The following is an 18,114-nucleotide window of genomic DNA, read 5'->3' as shown; positions in this document are numbered from 1 at the left end:
TGGCCTGTTTCAGGTTTTTCCCAGGGCAGTGAGCGGCTATGAGGAGAAAGGCATGGCTGGCATTTAAGCACCATTTGAAGCACAGAACTGGATCTTCGGGTGAACTATTATTTTGTTAAAAGGTTTTTCTAGAAGGCTTCTAGCCTCCATCTCACAGTGGACTAATTACACTGGGGAACATGGTAAGGTGGCTTTTCACTTCTGATACACACACATCTTAAAAGAAGGAAGAGTAAGAAGGTACATAAGAGAAGGCAGAGCTAAAGAGGGTGAAAAACTCAATGACAACTTAAAAATGAAAAAGCTGGCAAACACAAAATGACAAGAATGGCAAACACCAAATGACAAGCATGACAACACAGCTATGGTTTAGCAACAGTTATTCTGACAGAATGGGCGACCAGCGGTAACACACATCCGATCATGGGCTTTGAGAAAGGAGCAGGTTCCCTGAAGCTGTGCTGTTGGTGATGGTGCTTCGTGGATTCTTTGACCCTTATGGACTGGTAAACACAGAGAGATTTGGTTTTTACTGCTCTTAGACTTTCTGCTGCACTAAAGTGTGAAGAAACCCAGCTCTTTTCTGAAGAGCCCTCCGGAGGCCCAGAAGCTTGCAGAGATGTGAAAGGAGGTGCTGGTCCAGCCGGTGCTCAGAGGGCCAGGAGGCCATGCACAGGTGATTGTCCCCTGCCGCCCTTGGAGGATTACTTTCCCAAGTGCCGTATGTCTCCTTTGGTATGTGCTCATGCTGTCTACATCCTCTTGCTCACCTGCTGCATGAGCCCTCCTCTGAGGGAGCCTGGAGCCCCTCCTCCAATTGGAGAAGGGCCCAGGATGTGGCACCTGCAGAGGCAACCAGGACACCATAACACAGGCCACATCGCTGAAGACAAATGAGACAAAAATGGTGGCCCCATTCCTCTGACGTCCATGCAAAACCCTGTGCTGATAGTATCAATATATTGAAAAGGGCACGATTTGTGTACAAATTAAATACAAATCAAAGATTCATCACTTTCTTAATGAGGTTTTCTCTCAATCTTCTCTTCTCCTCAGAACACAGCCTCCCCTGCCTGACCCTGACCTTCTGCAATAATTAAACCCTTTGTGAGGGCCTATCGTCCTGAATACCCTGTTTCCCTTTCTTCATTTCCATGATACGCCTTATTTAGAACAGAGTGATTTGAGCTAAGCACGTGGTTTCAAATGTGATCGCATGCACTCCACACATAGAAGACTGCTGGAATAATCTCCTCAAATATATTTTAGTTACTGACACCCATGCAACTGCTTCTTGTGTCTTTAAACCACTGATAAGTGTTCTGACGCAAGGTTTTGATCATTATCTCCCACCTCTGAGTCTCAGTCAAGGCCACCGTGTGCTGTCATTGTTTTGGCCACCGGCCTTTTCACATGGTTTATCCCTAATCTCATTATCTTTCATTTTTCTCTCTTTAATTGCATTCACCACTTATCCTACTTGGAACCAGCCCCTCAGAGTGACACTGACTTTTTCACCCCCATCTTTGTCCACAGGGCCCATCTACTGAATATCATTAACAAGTGTTCTTACTGCCTGGGCATCTTTTCTCAGGAATGCACTGGTCCTGCCCTGACCTTCTCACAGCTCCTAGCAGCGTCTGCCTGCTTCCAGAGTCTGATCTTCTCTTTAGTTGGACAGTATGTCTTTCCTCCTTGTCCATGCCTAGTGCACTGAGTTGCTTCCAGTTGGATATTTATGATGCTAGGAAGGGGCATCCTAAGTCTAGTCTCTTCCATCTTCCTCTCTCTTTCTTGGCTTCAAAATAAACCAACAAAAACCATTTATTAATTGTTTTCATGTGTAATGAAATACCAGAAAAGGTATTCCATGACCTTATCTCAATTATGCATTGTTACTTATCTGCAGGTGAAGAAGGTCTGTTTTCCTCAGATGACTTTTAGCTCTAGTGAGAAATTTCATTGAGCAGACACTGCGAAAACTTGACTCTACTATGTTTCTCTCTCTCTCTGTGTATGTATATAATTTCTCTGTTTATTTCTATATTTATGGGATAGTATATAAAAATCATTCTTATCCACTAGAAAAAAAATGGACCCATGATTCTTATCTTTCTCATGAAGCCCTAAGTATAAAATGTATTTACTAATTATTTCTGAAAGTTTCACGTTCCGTTTCCTGGCCTTTCCCCGCAGGATCTGGAGTTGGATGTGACTGTAGCCCCGTGGCATCATGGGTTGTGAATGCACTCATTTCCTGATCACCCTTGTTGACATGTTTCTGATTCCTTCACCATCCTAGCTCCTCCTCTGGGAAATGTGTGCATTACCATCATCTGCTCCAGCCCCCTTTGTGAATGATGAGAAAAAATATTAATTGATTTTTTTAGGAATTAATTATCATTGCCATGTTTCAGAGTCCCTATTGTCTCTCGGTGACCCCTGGCTCTATAAAGTTGCATTCAATTGCATAATTTATCTTACTACTTCATGAGCCTTTCATTTCAGAGCGTGGGTTTCTCGCCTTTTTTTTTTTTAACTTTTTAAACTTTAGTATGAGATAATTTTCTCATTTTGCTCTGCCCAGGTACTTTATATCTTATAGGTATTTCTTTTTTAGCATTCATCATTTTTACCCTTCCTTTTTCCATGTAATAATAATACTTAGCATTTATATGATGTTTTCATCTTAAAGTCTTCCACAAACTTATGGAGGTTTAATTGTCTTGCCCTTTCGGGCGCTGCTGGATCAGCTCCCAGAGGCCCAGATGCTGCCTCAGAGGTTCAGGCAGGGTCCCCTCGGGCCCCGCCAGCTTCTCTCTGACCTCCAGTTAATTCCACATGCAGTGGGCCTTCTCCTGAAGGGAATGAGCAGAGCCATGTCCTTCAGAAGCAGGCCACAGAGCATCCTTACACATCTCACCTCATTAAAACTGTAATCGATTTCTAAAACCTATACCTTAGGACCATTTGTGGGAAACATGGCACTTTTAACATAGGAGAAGATGAAAAATGGGGACTATACCCTTAAATATCTAGCTTGCTTTCAATCAGGTGAATGGAGAAAGGAGCTTCCTAGAAATGCTCAGCAATACTGATCAGTGGGCAAGATGTTGTTTTGGGCAAGGACCAAGTGATCATTCAGCGAAAACCAATCTTTCATGGTGCAGCATTGTGGATAGATCACCTATGATCATCTCGTGAGTTTTATTAGATTTGTTGTCAAGGTTGATGAAGAGTCATTTAATAACTTTTCTGATTAAAAAACCAGCAAGGCAACCTCATAGAAGTGGAGAATTAAAAGCAGATTTTTTTTAGGCTCCCTGAATTTATACTTTCTCTACAGAGACTTAGTAGAATTATCTATTTTCCACCCTTTCACCCAGCCCCCAAAGACCATAGAGTATTCTCTTTATACTTTGCCCCACTCTCTATTTCTAATTTTTATTTTTTAAGCCTTGAAAATAAGTATAAATACATAACCAAGCAATGGGAGAAAACTATTTCTAGTGTCTATTCTTATTATTAACTCTTGAGCTACATTAAAAAAATTTAGTAATTCATTAGCTGAAACTTCAATCCATTGAGAGCATTTACTCATAGATAAATGATATTGATGAGCATATTAATAACTCTGATGCCTGGCAAATTCTGATGAGCCTTCTGAATCTAAAGAAATATTAAATTCTGTTTAGATTTAGTTTTATTTGGAACTGTATCTTTATTCTAACAACTTGGAAATGAACAATTCAGCTATTGTGCACATACAACAAGCTTAATAATCCCATTTCTTGTATATCTGGCATACTACTTGTGTTCACAGTATATATTAGAATAAATGATAGAATAATGACTTTCTGATTTGAATATCTATTTATACAAGGCATGTGACTCTTCCAGAGAAACTGTGATAAAATGGCAATGTTGTGTTTAGGAGTTACTTCTTATCAGGATAATCGCATTTGGGTAGCATAATGGTTTTGCAGCCTTGGAAACTCACGTGGTTTGTAGGACCCAACAACCAGATGGATCGTTGTATGTGACCTGTGATTCAATTGCTTATGGAGGCTATAAGTGCATTGCAAAGGTTATTGATTTCCCAGAAAATAATGATGTCTTGACCTTGCCACTGTTCAAATAGGATTAAGGAATTCTTTCCAGCAGGGACCATGGTACAAGTAAGCAGGCTTCCTTCCCTAACACAAGTTTGCTGAAACTTTACTCCATATATTGATTGACCCTAGTGTGTGCATGAGTATAAGTGTGACTCTTCGTTGGCATATGCATGCATGTGTGTGATCATATGTGTGTTGATGCATGTGTGTATATAAGTGTGTGCACGCATGTGTGTGTATAGTGTATGGGGAAAGGTATTTAAAAAACTTGCTTGTGAATTGAGCTGAGCATAGAGGAAGAATAAAAATATGACATCTTTTGAGGGGTGGAAAAACAGAAATAGAGTTTAGCTACAAATGCATAGCATTTAGAGCAAAACATTGAGTAATCCTACTAATGAATATGTAATTACTTACAGAGATAAGTCCTCTTAATGAAACTATGTAAAAAAAGAATTAAGGGGTCATGTTAGGGAGTGCTTTCCAGAAGATATAGAACTTGATTTGAATTGTTTGAATTCATGGTGTGTAAACAGGAGCTAACATGTTGAGTAAACTATAGTGTCTGTCTGCCTCTGTGTGTGTATGTGTATGTGCATGTGGCCGGCAGGGGTGTGTGTGTATGTACATATGTGTCTTCATGTCTCTCTGTGTGCATGCACCTATTTGTGTGTCTGTATGTATGTCTGTGCTTCCGTGTGTGTGTATGTGTTTGACAGGTGGGGATGTATTCTGTGTATGTGTCTGTCTGCACATGTCCATGTGCACGTGTGTGTGCTTGCATGTATGGGTGCTGCTGCCAGAGTGTAATTCAGACTGGAAGTAGAGCAGGTGCAAAGGCTTTGGTGAGAGTGAGCACCTTGCTTTCCAGCCCCTGAAGCAGGTGTAGCAGGGCCCAGGAGAAGGGAAGGCCAGTGCTGTGACTGCATAGCTGGCTGAGGCTGCAGCCAGAGAATGATTTTGGCTAAGAATACCCCAAGGGTGTTGGAGGAGTCTTAGTAGGTCTGGTTAGCAGGCAGCAGATACATTGGTCAAGTTCACTCTGGTGTCAGTGAGGAAAACCGACTGGGGGAATGTGAAAGAGTACCTAACTGCTTGCACTTAAACATTTCAGGGGAAATGATATGTAAATGGTGCCTTTTTAAAGAAGAGTTGAACCCAGCACATTCAGCATCCCCCACCCCTTTAATGCGTTGGATTCAGAGGAACAAATGCTGTTGTCTCCAGGTTGGACTTGAGGGACAGAGTGCTTCCTGACTCCACACAGCATGGCCCAGTCAGTGATTCTTTCCATTTGTCCGTAACCTTGTCTCCTCCATCCAAAGTGTCATGCATTGTTGTGCATGCATTGGTTGTTCTAGTAGCTTCTCACTGCCCTCTGGCAAAGCTGCCATTTCTAAAAACAGCCATGCACTCAGCAATCTGATAACCCATCCATAAAGGTGAGGGCGTGGAAGGATGCCCAGGAGAGGAGACGTGGCTGTGGGAAGTGCGATTGCCCATCACTGTTAGACTCCATGGAGGCTCTTGGAGCTGGTGTTTTCTGGCTGCCATAACATAGGATCACAAGCTGCGTGTCATAAAACAATAGAAATGTAGTCTTTCACAGTTTGGGAAGCCAGAAGTCCAAAATCAAGGTGTCCGCAGAGATGGTTGCTACGTGGGGTCTCAGAGAGGGTGCCTGTTCTAGGCCTCTCCCCCAGCTTCTGGTGGGCACAGGCAACCCTTGGCATTCCTTGGCTGGTAGAAGCTTCATTTAGATCTCTGTCTCTTGTCACATGGCTGTCTTCTCCCTTTGTGTCTCTTCTAATAAGGACACCAGTCATGTTGGGTTAGAGGCCCACCCTATGTAGTATGATGTCATCTTAACTAATTACATCTGCAATGACCCTCATTTCAAATAAGGTCATATTCCAAGGTGCCAGGGGGGTGGAGGTTAAGACTTCCACATAGCTTTGGGAGACACAGTTCAATCCACAGCAGCTGGCTTTCAGGTTTTCAGTTGCTAGAATTCAGGGACCCAGATCCCAGAATGAGGAAACTCTGCTGGGAGATCTTTACTGAGGCACTCTGGGAAAACATAAAGGAAAGAGAAGATAGCCTTTGTCCTCCAGAGCTTAGAATTAAAGTTCAGACTTGGTTTTCTTCCTTCAAAAACACTGTGAGATGCTGACCTGTGATAATGGGATACATGCATCTGAATATGGCTTTGTCGCTGCAGCCCTCGGAGGATTCATTAGAAGGACTTGGCCACAGAAACCCTCATGAGAGCCCAACAAACGTGCAAGCATTTTTCCCTATGGAGCTGGCTTCATTACAGGTGATTTCCTGAGACCCAGAGGTGTGTGGGTAGTTGAGTAACAGCCCTTTACTGCTGTGTGCCTGCTGCTGTCAGAATTTTAAAGATAAGCATTTGACATCCCCCACTGAACCTGTTGTGGTCCTGGCTATGTTGCTCATAATGACAGATCCAGGTTGCCTACATTCTCTGTTTCTGATGGTGGATTGAAAACAGTACCTGCCCAAGAATGTATTTCATGCCTTAGAGTCTGCAACCTGCTCTGGCAATGGCAGATGTTCATGGCTTGACTTCCTGTGTTCCTTCTCCTTCCATGAAACTTGCAGAACTTCTTACACACCATCCCGTTAGATCCCAGTGTCTCTATAATGCATCCGTTGTTAACACAATGGTAAAGGGAGGTCACTATGAGGATGATTAAATGAACCAAGTTTATCAGAATAGGGCCCAAATCATCACCATCACTGTGGTCCCTGAGCCAGGGCCTTCCCAGAGTGCCATCAACTATTTATGGTCACTCTTGAGTGCCCTATGTCACAGTCTTCAATGAAAATATATAGCAATGAACACTAGCTTTGTCACCATCTGCCTGGGAAACTGGCACCACCTTTTGTGCCTCAGTTGTACAATCCACAATTTAAATGAATTGGAATGCCATTCAGCTTTTCAGCCATGGCAGCAGGGTGCTGTAAATGGTGGTGGGTGTGCTAAAGGAGTGTCTCCCCTACCCCCAGCCCTGGAATGGCCAGCCAGGGCCTCCAGCAGCAGCAGTGGTAGCTGGGAACTGCAGCTGTTCACCCCAGTGTGCCATACAAATATTGCCATTTGTATGTGTCAGGGGCATGCCAAAAGGAAGACCTAAAAGTGAGGATATCAGGGACCCTTTGAGACGAAAGCTTTTTTATTTAATTCCAAGTTCAATTCTTTGAGGTCTGATCCAAGTTATGCATAATATGTGTTGCCTTCCTATTCGATCCCCAGCCATTTAATAACCATCTATCCCAGACCTACTACATGCCAGGTCCTCTTCTTGACACAGGTGATGCTGGGGTGCCAAGACAGAAGAGTCCTGTGCTCAGGGATAGACAAGAAAACAGAAGTAAGCAGAGATTGGCATAGGGTGGAGGCACAGAGCCTGGAAGAGCAGGATGTAATTCTTTGTGTGGGATGAGCAGGGAAGGCCATCTAAGGGACTGACCTTTGAACTATGACTTGAGTGCTGAAGAAACCTTCAAGATTAAGCATTGAGCCAAGAGAGTGCTGGACAGGGAGAGCAGCTAGTCAAATGTCCTGAGGCAGCAAAGAGCTGGAGGTGTCGGAGGAATGGAAATGAAGTCACTAGCGCCCTCTCAGGTTTTTTGTTTTTTTAAAAAACATTTTTTATTTATTTTTTTGTTTCATTTTGTTAATCCTCACTCAAGGATATTCTTCATTGATTTTTAAAGAGAGTGGAAGAGACAGAGAAAGAGAAACATCAAAGTGAGAGAGACACAGCAATTGGTTGTCTCCACAGGCTGGGATTGATCCAGCCTGCAATGGAGGAATGTGCCCTTGACTGGAATTGAACCCGGGACCCTTCAGTCCACAGCCAATCCTCTATCCACTGAGCCAAACCAGGTAGGGCTCTCTCGGGTTTTACAAACCTCTTGACACTCTCCTGGTTGAAAAAGAACTTGGGGGGAAATCTACTGATCATGTTTTCCCTGCATTGGAGCAAGAACTGTGGCAGTGAAATGTCTGACACCCACTAAATACACAGCTAACACATCTTGGGAAGTCAAGTAAGAGCCACGATTCCTTTCATGGTGTATAATCTGTCCATTTGTTCAGGTCAGGTACTCATTTGCAGCATTTTCTCCAAAAGGAAAGCACAGTTATATTACTAGGTAAATAATGTGCTCAGAAATAGGATTTTGAAATATAGAATTGAGATTGACAATAATAATTTGTACTTGTGGACTACTTTTCCTCCTTTGACCTCATATTTTCTCTCAACATAGTATGAAAGCATGAGTATGTTTTACACATCCTCATGGCAACCCTGTGAGTCAAAGTGGCAAATAATAGTAATAGCAGCTAATATTTACTAAATGCTGACTATAGCCATTCCAAGCCAGTCTAAGGCCACAAAAACTCACATATATAATACTAAAATGCTTATATATTAATTCTAGGTATAATAACTATAATAAATATATTATGCTGATTACTATGCTATTATTCAACAAATATTTATTGAGCACCTACTCTGTGCCAGCCACTTCTTTCAGACCTGGAGATAGAGTTGTGAACAAATTAGACAAAGTCTCTGCTTTCACAGAGTTTACTTAATTTCCTTTAATCTCTATAACATGCTAGTAAATATTATTATTGCCTCTTTAAAGGTGAGAAAACAGATGTGGAGAGTTTAAGTAACTTTTCAGTCAGGCAAATAATAAATGGTAAAGCCATTCCTGCCTAGCCAGTCCTGTAACATGGAGTGAATACCTCCAAATCATACGTGATGAGACCGAACTTTAATTTCTTAAAGATGATGCCCTGAGATGTTGCTGGGCTGAAAATGCTGGTACAATGTTCCTCCTGACCACATTCCAGCCCTGCCTTAGTCCCCATAACAGATCAAGGCCCTGGCCAGTGTTTCTCATGGTTAGAGTGTCGGTCTGTACACCAAAGGGTCTCGGGTTCAATTCCCAGTCAGGGGTACATACCTGGGTTGCAGATTCGATCTCCAGCCCCAGTCAAGCTGCGTGCGAGAGGCAACCAATCAATTTGTCTCTCACACATCAATGTTTCTCCCTTCCTCCCCCTCCTCCCTCCCTTCCACGCAATGGAAAAAATGTCCTTAGAGGAGGATTAACAATGACAAAAGAAGATACCTACCAGGAACACCGGAAGTGGATGTAAACTACCTACCGATCTTATTGTAGGGACATAGGAAATGGGCGAGAACATCCCATGGGCCTTTTTACAGGGACACAGGAAATGGAAGTGAACTTCCCACTAGCACAAGTCTTATTATAGGGATACAAGGAGTATCAGTGAACCACCAGTCTTATTGCAGGGACACAGAAGGTAGAAGTGAGCTACCCATTGGCCTTCTTGTAGGAACATAGGAAATAGAAGTGAACATCCCATTAGCCTTAGTCTCGGACCTTTGTCCTAAAAGTGGTACTGGATAACCCAGGAGTCTGAATAAGCACTTTGAGGCACACAGTTTTATTCAACCGACTTCACTTGTGTCTTATATGAGGCAACACACACTGCAATGTGATAAGAAGGAAAGGTTTCCAGTGAATTGGCCATTTTAGACTACAACACAGAAGAAGATTCAGGATTGAAACAAAGCAGTATGTGTCTCTTTCCAAGATCTGTCTACCTTCCCCTAGGCCAGGTGACCTCACTGCCTGGGAACGTTTTCTTCTGGGACAATTTACAACCATTCACTTTTTCCTTCCTGATTAACCCTGGTAATCAGATACATAGAAAAAGCCCTCATTTCATGTCTCTCAGAGGAATCTCAAGGCATTCTCCTCCCATGAATGGCAACCATATTAGACCACAGAGCTGAGTAACAATGAAATAATGGGCTGCGACAAGCAAATAGCTCTCTGTGTTCAGCTGTGCTGGGCCAGTGGAGGTATTTTTATACCTGGATGGAAGGTAACCTTGTCCAGGGCAGGGCTGAAAATACCACAACAGATTTTTTTTCTTTGGCAGCCCTTTTCCTAGATCCCCTTGGATATGTTAGCACAAAGAAGGTACCTCAAACTTAGTAAATACCCCGAAATTTAGTAGCTTAAAACTATAATCATTTATTTAGCTGATAATTCTGCAATTTAGCAGTGTAGGTGGGCATGGGCAGGAGGTTCTCTGGTCTTGACTGAGCTCTTTCACGTGTCTGTGGTTCTCTGTAGTCAACTTGCTCTCTCTTCTTCCCAGAAGCTTGGCTTGGGCACATGGGTAGACATGGCCTTGATCCCCTGTCTTCTCAACCTCCTGTCAGCTGGTCTGGCTGGTGGGCATAAGGTCAAGAGTGAGAGGGGAAACACACAGGGCACTGGGGTCCTGGAACTTGCTCAGGGTGACTTCTGCCCAGGTCAATGCCAAGGCCAGTCCATGTTCAAAGAGGGGACATGGATTCAACCTCTTGATGGGAAGAGCTGCCAGTCACACAGCCAAGAACTGAGCATTCAGGGAGGAGAAAAACTGCAGTGGTTTCTATAAACCACTCTGTTTCACAGCCCAGCCAAAGTGTTTGAAAACATAGTCCCTTAGGTTGCAACTATCTTTTAATATTGTGTTACTATTCTATTACCTTTATTTTCCTGGAGACATCTCACCTCTCATCTCCATTGGACTCAGTTCACACTCTGATGTCCATGGTAGTTATTCCCCAAACGTGACTTAACTCCAGGTCCATCAACATGTTTGATACTGTATACTAGAGGCCTGGTGCACAAAATTCATGTGTGTGTGTGTGTGTGTGTGGGGGGGGGTGGTCCCCCTGGGGATTGGGCCTAAACCGGCAGTCAGACATCTCTCTCACCATCCTGGACAGCTGGCTCCTAATTGCTCACCTGCCTGCCTGCCTGGTCACCCCTAACTCCCCCGCCACCCGCCCGCCGGCCTGATCGCCACTCACTGCCTCTATGTGCTGGCCTGATCACCCCTAACTACCCCCCTGCCAGCCTGGTTGCCCCTAACTGCCCCCCCCAGCTGGCCTGGTCACCCCCAATTGCCCCCCCGCCAGCCTAGTAATCCCTCACTGCCCCTCCCTGCCAGCCTAATTGCCCCCAACTGCCCCCTAACAGCCTGGTTGCCCCCAACTGCACCCCCCCCCTCTGCTGGCCTGGTCGCCCCACACAGCCTGCTGTTCAGTCATTTGGTCATCCCTCTCTAACCTCCCTGACGGCCTGGTCGCCTCACTCAGCCTGCTTGTTCATTTATTTTGTTGTCTCCCACTAACCCCCCTGCCAGACTGGTTGCCCTACGCAGCCTGCTGTTCAGTCGTTCGGTCATCCCTCACTAACCCCCCTGCCGGACTGGTTGGAGGCAGCCATCTTGTGAGAGTGTGAGGGTTAATTTGCATATTACCTCTTTATTATATAGGATATTGCACAGATCTGGGCAGCATTCTGTAGTCAGACACATTAATGTTTCTACATTAAAATGTATGAATATTATACTTAGTGAAATAAAGACCATAAGTAGCCTCATATAGTTCAGCCAAAGTTCCATTGTTTCAGGATCTCATACCCTGTCACCTGCCACCAAATGAGCAATAACAACAACAATAATGGAAAAACTTCAGTTTTCAGAATGTCTTGGATCCAGAAATGTAGATAAGAGATTAAAGACCTTTGTAAAGTATTAGAATAGACTGTGGTACTTATGAGGGCAGCAGCCATGCTTTCTCCTAGTTCCTTCATGTACTCTATACTAAACAAAGGGTCCGAACCATAAATGCTCACTAATGTTTGAGGGAATAAGTAAGTAGCAAACAATTCATGCACAATCTTTTCCCATCAGGTGGGTTCCTTCTGCAGGTTTTTAATTCTCCCTTTTGATGCCAATTCTTATTAACTTTTACTTTTTAAAGAAATTTTTATGCCTTGGCTGGGTTGATCAGTTAGTTAGAATATTGTCCCATACACCAAAAGGTGCAGGTTTAATCCCCAGTCATTGTACATATAGGAGGCAACCAATTGATGTTTCTCTCTCACATCAAGGTTTTATTTTTCTCTCTCCCTTCTTCTTTCACTAAAATTATTTTTAAAAACACCATATCCTTAGGTGGAGGGTTAAAAAATGTCAATAAAAAGCAATGATATTAATTTTAGTATGACTTCTAAGCAACATTAATGATATAAAAAAGATCAAGTCTGTCTTCAATAATAGCAATAAGCATAATTTATTGAGTGATTACTGTATGTGAAGAACTATTGCTTTACATGTATTAGCTCACTTAGTCCTCATTGCAACTCTAAGAAATATGCATAATCATCATCACCACCATCACCATCATCATCCTCATCATCACCATTATCATCATCATCCATCATCATCATCATCATCATCATCATCATCATCCCTGATCAACAGATGAAGAAGCTGAGGTTCAAAAAGGTGAAGTAACCTTTTTTCAAAGGTCACACAGATAGTGAATGACAGTCAGGGTTTAAACCAAAGTCCTCTGGTTCTGGTGCAAACACAATTCCCCACTAGGATGTTAACATCTACACCATATGCAGTCCCTCTAGGAGGACAAGACATGTGCATGTCTTAGATGCAACCATAGAAGAACAAACACTACTTAACACCAAAGCAAGAGGGACCCACGACATATGCTGAGGGCAAAGAGGGAGATGGAAATTGCACTGAACTGTTCAAGACTGTATGTGCCATCTTTTCCCAGGATTATTATTTTAGAATCATGAACCGTTCTGCTAGTACAGATAAGTTTTCCCAGAGCCACATTTGAGGCATAAAAGCAATGAATGGATGACTCTATATAAATTAAACTGCACTTTTTCAGTGGTGACAGGCATCTGTGGGCATGTGTTGTGTGTGGATTTGGGAAGTTGCCGGTATGTGTGTGTTTGGTTGGTACTTAACAATAAAGTGTGATCACAGCAAATGGCTGTCCTGGGGGCAGGGGAGAAAGAACATTCGCAGTGCAGGGAGATTTCTCTGATTGCTTTCCTTGTTGCTGAAAGTTGAGCTGTAGTTGATATACTGCCAGCTGGCAGTTAGAATAGACATCTCTCTGTTCCTGCCTCCTGGTTCAGCAACTGGTGCAGCTTCTGCAGCTAGATTAATTAGTAGGTATCTGATAAAATGAGACAGCGCATTTCTTGTTTCGGAGGCTTCACAGTTATGTTAAGTTGTTACTTTATATCCCAGAATAAACAATATGACGCAGACCTACATCATTATTGTTTAACACTGTACCACACAACAAGGACGCTGCCTGTGAAACCTGTGTGAGCCCCTCCTCTGGAGTGTTGATGACAAGCAATGTTACCTATGAGAGGGGTCCTTGACCTAGCGTGTGTGACCCTAAATCTACAATGCCGGCTGCTCCATTGACGAGGCTTTTCACTATAAATTCCAACATCTGGAATGGCATTGGCTTTATAGGTCACCTACACATGATAGGAATGTCCAGAAAATGTAACTGGCCAGGCTGCACCTTCTAAGTTAATTAAATTATGGTGCTAAAATGATGAGAGAAATGATTGGGGTGAGAGAGAACAAACTGCTGTACATTTGCCTACTTTCCCGTTCTTCAAAAGATAGCATATTTCTTCCTTCTCTGTGCTCAACCCAAATCACTGATTTTCTGCTTTTGCTCACACACACATATCAACACACACACACACACACACACACACACATATATACACACACAAAAACATGTACATGGCACCAACTCACAGGCACACCTACATCAGCACACCCCAACACACATGTGCACACATACATCCAATAGAACATCCTGTGCTTATGGAAATGTTCCCTATCTATGCTGCCCAAATATGTTACCTACTGGCAGTCTCTTAAAGTGAGTTCATGGAAATGGGGGGTGAAGTTTTCATCTAATTGAACTTTACTTAATTCCAATTTAAAATTATAGCTATGGCTGCCAAATGGCCAGCGTAGCTCTGGAATGGAAGCCCCGTGAGGATGGTACTTGGTTTCCACCCACCTCTGTATATCCAGCACAGAAGATGCCTCAAGACGTGTTTGTCAACTGAAGGAGTGGGACACTCAAAGGTCAGGGGCTACGGCAACTTGCAGAAGTCACTGAGCTGTCAGCCCCGAGAGGACCTTTCCAGTATTGAACATATACTTTCTAGACAAAGAGATTGCCTCAATGGAAAGGATTATTTTAGTTATTGTTGGTTTTGGTGGCATATGATAATTGTCACTAATAAATTTCCCAAAGCTTTTCAGGATCCATATATACCTTTGTTATCCACACAATTTCTTGGGGGTCTTCAAATGTTTACCCAGGAGGAGAAGCAGAATTGTGTGGTATTTCACCTCGTTTGTCATGGATCTGCCTGGCCCTGCTGTCAGTCCCCTGGCATCTCAGAGCTGGAATGGGGCCCGTGGCCACACTCTACTGGCCCTTTCCTGCTCTTTCCTCTTCTGGCTTCTCAGCTTCCACTTCTCCAACACACCACCTTGCTGTTTTACTCAGAGATGGCCACAGGCTCTCTAGACCACTTACCTCCTTCAGTCTCCCCAAACTTTTTCTTCCCTCTCTTCAGGTTTTTCTCATTTCTTCGACATCCACTTAGGATGTGGCAGCTAAGAGCATAGCTGTCATTTTGAGCTATGTACCACTGTCATTGCCAATGTTGTCACAGAGAAAAAAATTAATTCTGATTATCCTTTGAGATAAGGTGCCTCGTTTGTCTGGGTGTCTTTTGGGCCATAGCATGCAACTCTGTGGAACAGAGGCAGGGCCGAAGTTGCCCACCTGGGTGGCACACTTCTCACCTGCACAGTGGGAAGGGCAGGAATAATGGTGTGCACCGTGCAGACATGTGAGGGGGGTTCCTAAATCCGTGTTAATGATGGACACCGAGAAGGGCCAGTACATGGCCATCACTCGAAATGGCCAGCTGCCTCAGTCTCACAACCCTGCCGGTTCCTTTCTAAGCAAGTTGGGCAGTCCTAAGTTCCAAATGAAAATTGCCAGGGGAGCTGGATAAATAGCACATCCCTGATGAACCAGCGAATACACAGACTCAAATGTGTGAAGTGAACGGCTGGCCTCACATCAACCAGCCTCGGCCCTGGGGATTGCTGGCCACCCTGCAAGAAAATTAGCCACACGCTGCCCCTAGATAAAGAGGCCTCTCCGTGTGCCGATTCTCCAAGCCACACCTGCCTGTAATGGACCACCCTGTTCGCGGCCTCCAAATACCAAGTCTCCGGGCACACAGCCTGGGAAGATAATAAAGGAGGTGGCACCTGCTGCCGAAGCCACAGGCATTTCCAGGCGCCTCCCACCTGCCGCCTGGCTCCCTTCCTCCTGCTGGCCACAGCTCAGAGCTCTGGGTTCCACCTTTGCTTGCTCCACTTTTGGGTCCCCGGCTACCCCTCCCTCCACCCACACTTGCTCTGAGCCCTAGCAGAACAACTGAGAGATGGAGACTCCATCAGGGTGTTGTTAGGGCTGTCTGGGCTCACAATGGCCCATTTCTGGTGATTGGCAGCTACTTACACTCAGCCTCCCACTGAGCTATTGGTGAATGTTCTTGTTCTCTGCAATTTTAAACTGTTCCTGGCCTGAATATTAATATGTAAGGTCCAGTACATGAAAAAAAAAATAATGGCATTTAAACCCTTTAACACCGAACCTGCGTATAGTGCAATGATTCCAAAGTCTCCCCAGAAAGCTCTTAATTTCAGGTTAGCTGAGGTATAAAGGGTGAAGACTACATTGTAGTAATCTCCTTAGTGCATATTCATATTTTCTTTAGTTGGCTTGTATTAGGCCAGTTTTGAATGAACAAGCTGGAAAGGACTCCACTCACATTCAAATAAAACCTGATTATTGTTTAGCCTTTTTCTTTACACTTGATCAGGATATGAACAGGCTATTACACGAGACATTTTCTAAAACTTGTCACGGGAGGGACAATTTGGAACCAATTATACATAACAAATCATTTTGCACATCTTTATCTGAGATAAAAAACTTGCTTTTAATATAACCTCAGTGTATAATTTTTTTAAAGGTAAATTATCCAGAATATAAGAAAACATGTTTTTTTTTTTTCTCATTTAAATAGATTGGGTCTTATCTTTCTGCCTATTTAGTTAATAGGATTAAACTTTCAAATGACAGGCCTGTGTGGTCAGTATTAGAATGATGAGAAGGGTTGCTGTGAAGGTAGACCCCAAGTCCCTGAAGTTGGGCTAGGGGCTTAGAGACATGCAGGGTCTATTTCCTATCCCAATCCTCCCCAAATTCTACCTTTATTTTGTCCTTAAAAAGTGAATACTCAAATCCCCCTCATGTTCATCACATATCAGCGTAGAGACTCTCGAACTGACTTAACCACTGTTGATGCTGACTTGAATCACCTGGTGGGGTGTATCCTCGCTTTCCACACTGTCTTCTTTGTAAGGAAGCCGCTATGCACAGCCCAAACTTAGGGAGGGGCATTATGCTCCCCTTTTTTAAAGGTGAAGTAAATTTATAAATTATTTGGAATTCCTCTGCATGGGAAATTTAGCTCGTTTCGCATTTTATTAACTTATTCAATTATGTATTTATATTAGCATGGACTCCTGGATATGGGAATCATTTGCTTGTGATTTCATCCTTTTAAAGAACTAACACCATGAATGGCACTTATGAGGTACATATCTCACACTCTAAAATGATCTTTCATTCACTAACACATAAGCAGGAGTCTAGGGGATATTTCTCAAACATACCTACATATTGATTTGTAAGTACCTTCTGGAATGAAAATGATACACAGTTAATACCATTTATCTGTTTCCATAATCTCATTTTAGCTTGCCTACTAATTTATTTACACACTTCATTAAAACTAATCTTGGGGATATTTTCTTGATATTTACCCTTTTTTCTGACATATAACTCAATCACTCATGTTGGGTCTTTACGATTATTTAAATCAAGCTAAATCTGCAAAACTTCATATTATTCTAATTAGCAATCCATTTATCCCACCTATTTTAATGAGTTCTCACTTCTGGGAATCAAGGAATGATAAAATTGGACAATTGTGTTTCCTTGGGAAACCCACATTCCAGTCCAGGTGGACCAGCAACCCAGGCATGCATGAGTAAGGAAAGAAATAAAGTCATTTTCAAAGGAAACAAGTACCATTAAGAAAGCAGAACAGCCAGTGTGTCTTAGTTGGTTGAGTGTTGGTTGTCTTGGTTCAATTCCTGGTCAGAGCGCATGTATGGGTTGCGTGCTCCATTCCCAGTAGGGGGGCATGCAGGCAGCCGATTGATACCTCTTTCTCTCAAATCAATAAAAACATATTTTAACAAAGCAGAACAGAGTAACAAGAGCACAGTGAGTGGGACATTCATTTTGATGCACATAAGGGAGGGTTTTTCTGAGATGTTTGTGCTGTCATGTTAATTTCAAAGTCATTTTACTCTTGAGTCACAGTAGCAGGTATCAATATATATCAATTTCTTCATAACAGCAATTGTATAAATGCACATAATTTGTGGGTATAAAGAGAGTACAAATGCCATAAATATTTTATACTAGAGGCCTGGTGCATGAAATTCATGCACAGGGGAGAGGTCCCCTCAGCCCGGCCTGCACCCTCTTGCAATCCAGGACCCCTCAGGGCAGTCGGACATCCCTCTCGCAATCCAGGACCGCTGGCTCCTAACTGCTGGCCTGCCTGTCTGCCCTGCCTGATCACCCCTAACCATTCGCCTGCCTGCCTGATTGCCCCTAACCACCTCTGCCTCAGCCCCCACCACTGTGGCTTCATCCGGAAGGACGTCTGAAATGATGTCCAGAATGCTGTCTGATCTAATTAGCATATTATGCTTTTATTATTATAGATAACAGCTAGCAGATTTTTATACTTGATCTTAGCCAAAGGCTGAGAAGAGAGAGAGATTTTTAGAGTCTACAGAACTATTCATAGACCTTATCACATTTTATCACTAACCCTG

Source organism: Myotis yumanensis, unplaced genomic scaffold (genome assembly GCF_028538775.1).
Source record: "Myotis yumanensis isolate MYYU_CA2020_CCGP unplaced genomic scaffold, mMyoYum1.0.hap1 SCAF_3, whole genome shotgun sequence".
NCBI lineage: Eukaryota > Metazoa > Chordata > Mammalia > Chiroptera > Vespertilionidae > Myotis > Myotis yumanensis.
The sequence above is the reverse complement of the archived record's forward strand: the minus strand, read 5'-3'. Positions refer to the sequence as shown.